The sequence below is a fragment of the Zea mays genome, chromosome 1 (genome assembly GCF_902167145.1).
Source record: "Zea mays cultivar B73 chromosome 1, Zm-B73-REFERENCE-NAM-5.0, whole genome shotgun sequence".
NCBI classification, from domain to species: Eukaryota; Viridiplantae; Streptophyta; class Magnoliopsida; order Poales; family Poaceae; genus Zea; species Zea mays.
The window spans coordinates 205,539,877-205,549,359 of NC_050096.1; positions in this window are offsets into that span (position 1 = coordinate 205,539,877).

Below are 9,483 nucleotides of genomic sequence, written 5' to 3' on the forward strand. Positions count from 1 at the left end.
GTGACCAAGTCTTCATAACCGCGAAGGTACGGCGATCCGAATCGATTATACTCAGCTGAGGATCTCCAATCACACGACATATGTAGCACTTAACCCTTGCATATGTCAACCCGCCACCGGCGTTCTTAAGACCAGATCAGGTTCACGCAAACCGAGAGCACAGATACACCACCGTCCAGCCTCTTGCCATGGAGGGTACACGCTACTCTCGCCACCGCTCCACGCCCATTTCGTGTTATCTTATTCTGGCCTTAGTCCGCCCGAGGCAAAGCTTACCCATGACGAGGCATGTGACCAGTTAAAGGGTCCTCGGTCAGCAGGCCTACATCGACAAGGTCCTTAATCGACTCAGACGGAGACACTACACCGAGACTCTCTTTCTCGTGCAAGTCACCCGCCCGGTCTCAGCTTAATCTTTTCAACCCAAAAACTTGGTACCTGGCAGAGGTACATCTTTTCCGATGTTGAATCCATCACGGCCGTGATGGATTCACCATCAAGTTTTATTTTTGAAAACAACCCTCCCACTTTGCCAAACATCTTTTGTAAAACAAATCCTTTTGTTTTTCTAGAGCAATACTAAGCATAGTAAAACCTTTTTGTAAAAACAGGGTTTCAAGGAAGGTAATCAAGTTCAAGGAAGGTAATGCAAGAATTGTTTTATCAATCAACTCCTATCACCTAATGCAGCAAGCAAGTGAGAAAGATTTTAAAAACATCAAGGGAGGTGGCAAATGCACCGGGGCTTGCCTTCGTTCGTAGGTGAGTCTGGCTCGGATCCACAAATATCAAAGTAGAAGCAGTTTCCTGCCTGAGAATCCGAGGGTGGTGGTGTCTTTTCTTCAGTGACTTCCACTTCTTCTTCAGGTTCTAACATAACCATATATATACATATATAAGAATGAATGCCATGTAATGCTCATGAGAGTGCGAAGATAATAAAGATTTATTATCTAAGTCTTGAATACAACTTTCCTTCATGGAACTCCGAGAACTTAGGGTTTCCGGAGTCAGTAAAGGAGTTCATAGAGCAGGGGGGGTTTTGGGTTCTAGTTATCAAACATGATCCAAATCAATCCAAACTCTATCCATGGCTCCTAACTAATGTGTAGAGCTTATGTAAAAAGTTTGAGCATTTTTGGGATTATTATCTATTTTCTAAAATTCTAGAACTATTTCTTTAAGCTATTTTAAATGCCCTAAAATTCCCTGTTTAAACTAAAAATCATGAAACTATTTTTATTAAATTCTAGGGAAAATAATAAGCCTAGGAAAATTGGTTTCACAATTTTAGGATTTTTCTACAATTTATAACAAATTTCCCAAGTTCTTCTGAAAAAGAAAAAGGAAAAGATTCAATAGGACTGGGCCGGTTTCAGCCCAGGCGGCCCAATCTAGAGGGAAAGCGCGCTCGCGCCCGCGCGCGCGCTGGCGACTTTGCAGAAAGGTCCTCGGCTTAACGGCTAAACAGAAATAGGTCCATTCATTATTGCACTAAGTCACTGACAGATTGCAGATAAGCCCTGGTCTTCTATTCCTTTACACGACACGTCCTCGACGGCGTTCACGCGCGGCCGAGCTCCGACGAGCTCGTAGGTCGGCTGAATGGGGCAACGGCTAGGGTTCTCGAGCGGCGGACATCAAATTGGACCTATCCCGAGCTTTTTGTAAAGCCCAAAATTTGTATCACAGAACAATAATGATATATATATATATATATATATATATATATTAATGTGTTAGTATTTTGGAGATTTTTTTTGGAACCCTTCGGGATTAATTGATTTCTTCCCTCTTTGCATATTCAATTAATGGAATTAAGGTAGTCAAATAACAAATAAATAAATACAAAAAATATGCATCTCATGCTGAAGTTATTGTATTTTTGAACTTTGTATTCAAATTTGTGAGACAAGTTTGAGTTAGAAAACTAGAATTTGAAAATGGGAATAGAAAAGAAAAGAGAAGAAAAAGGAAAATAATATGTGCTATAAGGAAAAATAATAATAATGATATATAAATAAATATGTCTTCTCATACTGGTATTTTAATTGTGCACTTGATCTATGTGTAAAACTCACTAACAAATTCAAATTCAAGTGGTAAATTTAGAAAGGGAGAAAGAAAATGCAAAACATAAAAGAAAAAGGAGAAAACAACTTTCTGGGCTGAATTACGCTGGCCGGCCCACTTGTGCTTCCCGTCCACTCCTGTGTGACCCAACCCAATGCACCCACGCGCCGACACGCTGGTCCCACGGGACAGCCTCACGCCAGCGTGCCTGTGGCTTTGCTGTCTCCGCCAGGTGGGGCCCCTCTGTCAGATTCACCTTGCTCCACCAGACAATCTGAGTCCGCACGAATCTGTTGCATGTGTGCGGGTCGCTGTCCGGGTTGTTGGGATACTCCGCCTCCTCCGATGGACTCCTGGGTATATATGCTCCTGCCCCGGGGTCATCTCGCCCTTCACCAGTAGCCACACCAAGCCATATCCGAAGCCCTCGTAGCTAACTCATCGTAATTGCCGTAAGAACAGAGAAGAGGAAGGTATGGGAGATGGACCCTGGAGAACCATACCGGCGGCGCAAGAAGCAGGTCGGGCGCGGGGTAGAAGCTTCCCGGTGCTGCGGGGTTCATGCGGGTCGACTGGGATGGATGAATTCCTCGCCGGTGGGGACGAAGCGCTGCTGTCCGCCGTGGAACCGCGTGACACCATGGCCGGGACCTCACGGTCGCGTTGGGCGCCCACACTGGGACCCTAGCGCCCTGGCACTTCTACCTCTACGCCTCTGTCTACCGCTCACGCTTCATCCGATCGTCGGTCGCGCATGGTCTGGCTGCGCCAGGGCAGTGCCCAGGTGGCCGCTGAGTGCTTCACGGTGGGACTTCAACGTTGAACCGCTGCAAGCTGGGAATCTCCGTCCCTATGGTGAGTACCCCCCCCTACCGCTACTATGTCGCGTTCTCTGTTCCAAGATCGGGATTGATGCCCTGTTGCACGCCGGCGTGGCGTTCTGGCTGGGCTGACAGGCGAGGAGATAGGGTAGGAAGCGAGAGGTTGAAGATGGGCTGGTAGCCGTTGGATAGGGGGGGGGAACGAATAGGATTAAATCTGGCAAAGTGTTGGCCCCCGACCGTCGATCATACGGTGGATGGCGTAGATTTGATCGAGCCCCTTTAAAATCAGAACCGTCGCTTTCGGATCTGATGGCCACCATTTCCTACCGATTCATTTATAGGCGCGATATAATCTGGTCCGCAGGGATTGGATCGGACGGCTCATATAAACTCGTACCCCTTCGCCGCGCCTCTTTTGTTTAAGAGCCCCTGGACTTTTAGTGAATGAACCCGCGGTCCATCGTGGCTGTCCTCTGAGTCTTAGGGATTTTACCCCGTGGCCCCCTGCTGTTATCAGATATTGTGGCCCAGTCCAGAGATCGTTTAAATTGAATAAATGAAATAGAAAATAGATTTTTAATAGGAAAATAATTGCTAGAACTTCAATAATTCATAGTAAATTCATTTTAACTCCAAATTGAGTCATTCCAGTTGCAATAATTTTGTATTAACATTTTTTATCACCTAGTACCTTTGTTTAACCATGAAACTTGAATTAAAATTATTCATAAGGATTAATCTATTCTAAGCACTAAATAATTTCGGAAATTCATAACTTAATAACCGTAACTCCGAATTTAGCGGTTCTCGAACCCACGATCTCGTAGTGACGCATAGATTACTATTATGTAGTGTGTTCTTATGTCTGAAGTGATGTTAATTTTGCCTATACCATGTTTCGTTTGTATTGCTACGACTAGCTGTGAGGACACGTGTCACTTGAAGATCATCCTGGTACCTGGAATCTCAAGTCCCAGGCAAGTTGTGCCCTTGATCACTTCTTTTTACCCAGCCATGTTCTGATTAATCATAATGATCTGCATAGGTTAATTTTGATGGGACCCAATAGGTTACCCTAATTTGATTATCTTTATACCTTGTTACCACTGAACTTTTTGGGTAGTACTTGCTAGTGCTTTATGTGGTTTTGGGTATGAAGATACATTACTCATGATTATACTTTTGTTATCCGTTGTTATTTATCGTTCATGATAAGATCATTATGTTAATTGGAACATGGAGCGACCACCCGGGAAAACAGTGCTACCACAAGGGTATAATGGGACGCCCTTGGCTGATTAATTAGGAAAGCTAGTGGAGGACTACCTTACCCAAAAGGGGCAAGGGCAGTAGGGGAGTGGTCAGTGTAGGGAGGCCCTCGGGATGATTTTGCTGCGATGGCGGTCATGCAAGGGATTCCTGCATTGGAGCTTCCTATAAACTGTAGCGGGTTTTCTGAAGCTAGTGGAACTTTGTAAAGGCCTCGTAGTGTTACCCTGCCTCGCCTCCTCGGTAGAGGTGTATGGGAAGTCGCGATCCCTTGGCAGATGGGTAACATGACTTGTGGGTAAAGATGTGCCACCTCTGCAGAGTGTAAAACTGGTATACTAGCCGTGCTCACGGTCATGAGCAGCTCGGACCCTCACATGATTAAATTATGGAACTTAAACTCAATTCGTCATATGCATTGCATCGCAGGTGAGGTTGTTACTTTTGTTCTACTAAATTGGGCTGGTATTTACTTATACTTAGTAATTGCTAATAAAATTTTGACCAACTTTAAAAAGCAATGCTCAGCTCTAACCATCCTCTTTGGTAAGCCTTACGCTTCACGTGAGCTCCCACCTTTGGCGAGTTCATGCACATTATTCCCCACAACTTGTTGAGCGATGAACGTATGTGAGCTCACTCTTGCTGTCTCACACCCCCCACAGGTCAAGAACAGGTACCACAGGATGAGGCGCATGGAGGATGCTGCGATGAGTTCGTGAGAGAGATCTAGGTCGTCGTCTCCCAGTCAACTTTGGGTTGCTGGATCGTTTCCTCATATGATGTAATTATTTAATTATTTTTGTACAGAACTCCTGTTATATAGTAAAGATGTGACATTCGATCCTGTGCCACTATGCATCATATGTGTGAGACTTGGTCCCAGCACACCTGGTGTTTATGTTCGCGCCCGGGTTTTGGACCCCTAAAATCCGGGTGTGACACTTTTCCCCTAACCTAATTTCATCTATGGCTAACTAATGAGCTCTGGCCACGACGACCGCGGGCGGTGCTAAGGGTTGATCGCATTCCCGACGATTAAGGGGGACTTAGTTCAATTGGGTTGGCCGGTGAGTATCATAGGTACACGAGAGCACTCAAACGAGGGAGCAATCGGTATGAACTAACCTGAGCTGAGCTAGCCGCAGCGAGGTGTGTTTCACGGCGGCGGAGACCGAAATTGGGGGAAGTTGGAAATTGGTGAGCTCTGGAGGACGATTGAGGGTGGGAGTGGGGGCTCTGGTTTCACGATGAGGTAGCGCAACTGCCCACGCCATCAATTTATAGAGGGCATCGACGGTGGCCGGGAATTTGGAGAAGGACGCGCGGCGGCCGGAGGGGGAGAAGAACACTGGCGCGCGTGAATTGGTGTCCCATGCCGTGGCAACCTCACCGGCGTTGATTAGACAGCAGTGGGGAGTTACGGCGACGCGGTGGAAAGGTTGAGCCATGCGGCGCACGGCCGGGAGGCGGTGGTCACCGGCGAGCCTATCGTTCCAGCCGCAAAGCGGAAAGGGAGGCCACGGTGAGTCACCGGAGTGACCTCCAGCGCGCGGGCGGTGAAGATCTTTTACCCCGAGAGGTTATCCACAAGCCACGAGCGCGAATCTGGATGGCGGCAGCACGAATCGCGGCGAAGGTCGTCGGCGATGAGCTGAGCTGGTGTTCTGATCCGATCGGCTACTGTACCATGGAATTCCTCGTTCAGTGGCCCTGACAGAGCACTTTGGAGCACCATTTTCTCTCAAATTTCTATGGCAACATCCCCGAGTCTCTGCATCAAAGTTGTAGTGCTACATACCAGCTACAAATCGACTATAGGGATTAAACTTATTTGAGCACTGGATCAAGGTTTAATTCAACCCCAAAGATGGCTCTGCTACACTGAAAACCTGAACTTCAGAGTGAAACCAGCCTGACAGTCAAACTTTAGGCTATATTATCTCCAATATTTTCTTAACAACAATGCTCACACTCTTAAGCAAAGTTGTTCTCCTATAATTGGGCTACAACTTTGATGTGGTGACCTAGGGCAAAAACCCCATAATTTGAAAGTTACAAGGGCTTCAAGTTGAGTCAATCATACTGAAATGCAGACTTAACCAAAAAGGGTCAAGTATGGCTATTTTGCACTTAAGTCCAAATCTCAAGTTTTGGATTGCAAATCCACCTTCTTGTGAACCATATGACTTAGGATACCCTATTAACCTGGTTTTTGCACTTTAGCCCAAAAGTGGACTAATTTTGCACATAGGTCCCTAGGGTTTGGTTTTAGGGTTTTCTAGGGTTCCAATTAGGGTTTTTGGCATCCCAGGGGTATAAATATGATTTAACTTTATTTTTGGGAACATTTTATAACTATTTCCCTAAAGCCTTTAGGTTTTCTCAATTTGAGTTAGGTCTTATCCCTTTAATCCCTATTTAGGGTTAAGTTCCCTATCCAGGGTTCTATTTGCAAAATGCTATAACAATACAACTTGTTTGAAATTTTTACCTAGTGAATGCACTCTAGGTGTATCAAATATATGCAATGCCAATGCTTATGATGCCATGCTCAAGTTTTAGTTACAGTAACACCAGGGGTGTTACAGGGGCTACACCCGGCGGGTGCGCTCGCGCGCACCCACCGGAACAAAATGCAACCGAGAAAGGCCGGTCCCCTTGCAAAAAAGTGCGACAAAAGCCTCCAAGCAAGTATTAACACTCCCTTCGAGGCTTGGGGGCTACTGTCGGGGACCATAATTAGGGGTACCCCCAAGACTCCTAATCTCAGCTGGTAACCCCCATCAGCACAAAGCTGCAAAGGCCTGATGGGTGCGATTAAGTCAAGGCTCGGTCCACTCAAGGGACACGATCTCACCTCGCCCGAGCCCAGCCTCGAGCAAGGGCAGCCGACCCCGGAGGATTTACGTCTCGCCCAAGGACCCCCTCCAGCGGCGGACACACCTTCGGCTCGCCCGAGGCCCAGTCTTCGCCAAGAAGCAACCTTGGCCAAGTCGCCACGCCAACCGACCGTATCGCAGGAGCATTTAATGCAAAGGTGGCCTGACACCTTATCCTGACGCGCGCCCTTCAGTCGACAGAGCCGAAGTGACCGCAATCACTTCGCCGCTCCACTGACCGGCCTGACAAGAGGACAGCACCGTCTGCGCCGCTCCGACTGCTGTGCCACTCGACAGAGTGAGGCTGACAGCAGCCAAGTCCGGCCTCGGGCGCCATAGGAAACTCCGCCTCGCCCGACCCAGGGCTCGGACTCGAGCTCGGCCCCGGAAGACGACGAACTCCGCTTCGCCCGACCCCAGGGCTCGGACTCGGGCTCGGCCCCGGAAGACGACGAACTCCGCTTCGCCCGACCCCAGGGCTCGGACTCGGGCTTGGCCCCAGAAGACGACGAACTCCGCTTCGCCCGACCCCAGGGCTCGGACTCGGGCTCGGCCCCGGAAGACGACGAACTCCGCTTCGCCCGACCCCAGGGCTCGGACTCGGGCTCGGCCCCGGAAGACGACGAACTCTGCTTCGCCCGACCCTAGGGCTCGGACTCGGGCTCGGTCCCGGAAGACGACGAACTCCGCCTCGCCCGACCCAGGGCTCGGACTCGGGCTCGGCCCCGGAAGACGACGAACTCCGCATCGCCCGACCCCAGGGCTCGGACTCGGGCTCAGCCCCGGAAGACGACGAACTCCGCATCACCTGACCCCAGGGCTCGGACTCAACCCTGGCCTCAGCTGACGGTCTCCGCCTCGCCCGACCCAGGGGCTCGGACTCGACCTTGGCCTCGGAAGACAGACTCGACCTCAACCTCGAAGGAGCCTCCACCTCGCCCAACCCAGGGCTCGGACCGACCACGTCACCGGAGGCACCATCATTACCCTACCCCAAGCTAACTCAGGCTACGGGGAACAAGACCGGTGTCCCATCCGGCTCGCCCCAGTAAACAAGTAATGATGGCGCCCTGCATGCTCTATGACGATGGCGGCTCTCAGCCCCCTTACGGAAGCAAGGAGACGTCAGCAAGGACTCGACAGCCCCGACAGCTGTCCTTCCGCCAGGCTCTAGCGCTCCTCCGATGGCCACGATACCACACGAACCGGGTGCCAAAACCTCTCCGGCTGCCACGATGGCATGTACTTAGGGCACTAGCTCTTCTCCGCTAGACACGTTAGCACACTGCTACACCCCCCATTGTACACCTGGATCCTCTCCTTACGCCTATAAAAGGAAGGTCCAGGGCCCTCTTACAAAGGGTTGGTCGCGCGGGGAAGAACGGGACGGCGCTCGCGTAAGGCCGCTCGCTCCCTCCCACGTGGACGCTTGTAACCCCCTACTGCAAGCGCACCCGACCTGGGCGCGGGACAAACACGAAGGCCGTGGGATTCCCCTTTTACGCCTGTCTCCCTCTGGCTTCTTCCCCCCTTCGCGCTCCGTCTCGCGCCGACCCATCTGGGCTGGGGCACGCGGCGACAATTTACTCGTTGGTCTAGGGACCCCCCGGGTTCGAAACACCGACAAAACTAGTCTTTGTCAATTGTTTTAGTAAAGAGTGTAGGATCAGCTTTTGCGACTTTGAAACCATTAGAAATGAGAAAGTCTCTCAGGTATTCATACCATGCTCTTAGGGCTTGCTTAAGCCCATAAAGCACCTTCGAGAGCTTATAAACATGTGAAGGATACTCACAGTCTTCAAAGCCGGGAGGTTGCTCAACATACACCTCTTCCTTGATAGGACCATTGAGGAAGGCACTTTTCACATCCATTTGATATAGCTTGAAGCCATGGTAAGTAGCATGGGCGAGTAATATGCGATTTGACTCAAGTCTAGCTACGGGTGATCTCTCTGTATTGCTTGATGGACACTTGGGTGTGGTGGTCCTGAATCTTGAATCTCCTGCTCATCCTCCTTTTCTTGTTCAACTTCATCTCCCACTTGACCAATGTCATCATCTTGAGTTGGCTCATTTTCTTGAACTTGATCTTCAACTTCTTGAGCTTGTTCCTCATCTTGTGTTGGTGAGGAGACTTGCATGGAGGAGGAAGGTTGATCTTGTGTTGGTGTAGGCTCCTCAGGCACTTGTGGGCTCACATCTCCAATGGACATTTTCCTTAGTGTGATGCATGGGGCATCGTCATCATCTAACTCATCAAGATCAACTTGCTCTATTTGAGAGCCATTAGTCTCATAAAATACAACATCTCAAGAAACTTCAACTAATCTAGTGGACTTGTTGAAGACTCTATATGTTCTTGTGTTTGAGTCATACCAAGTAAAAAACCTTCTACTGATTTATGAGAGAATTAGGAGTTTCTACCTCTCTTTACC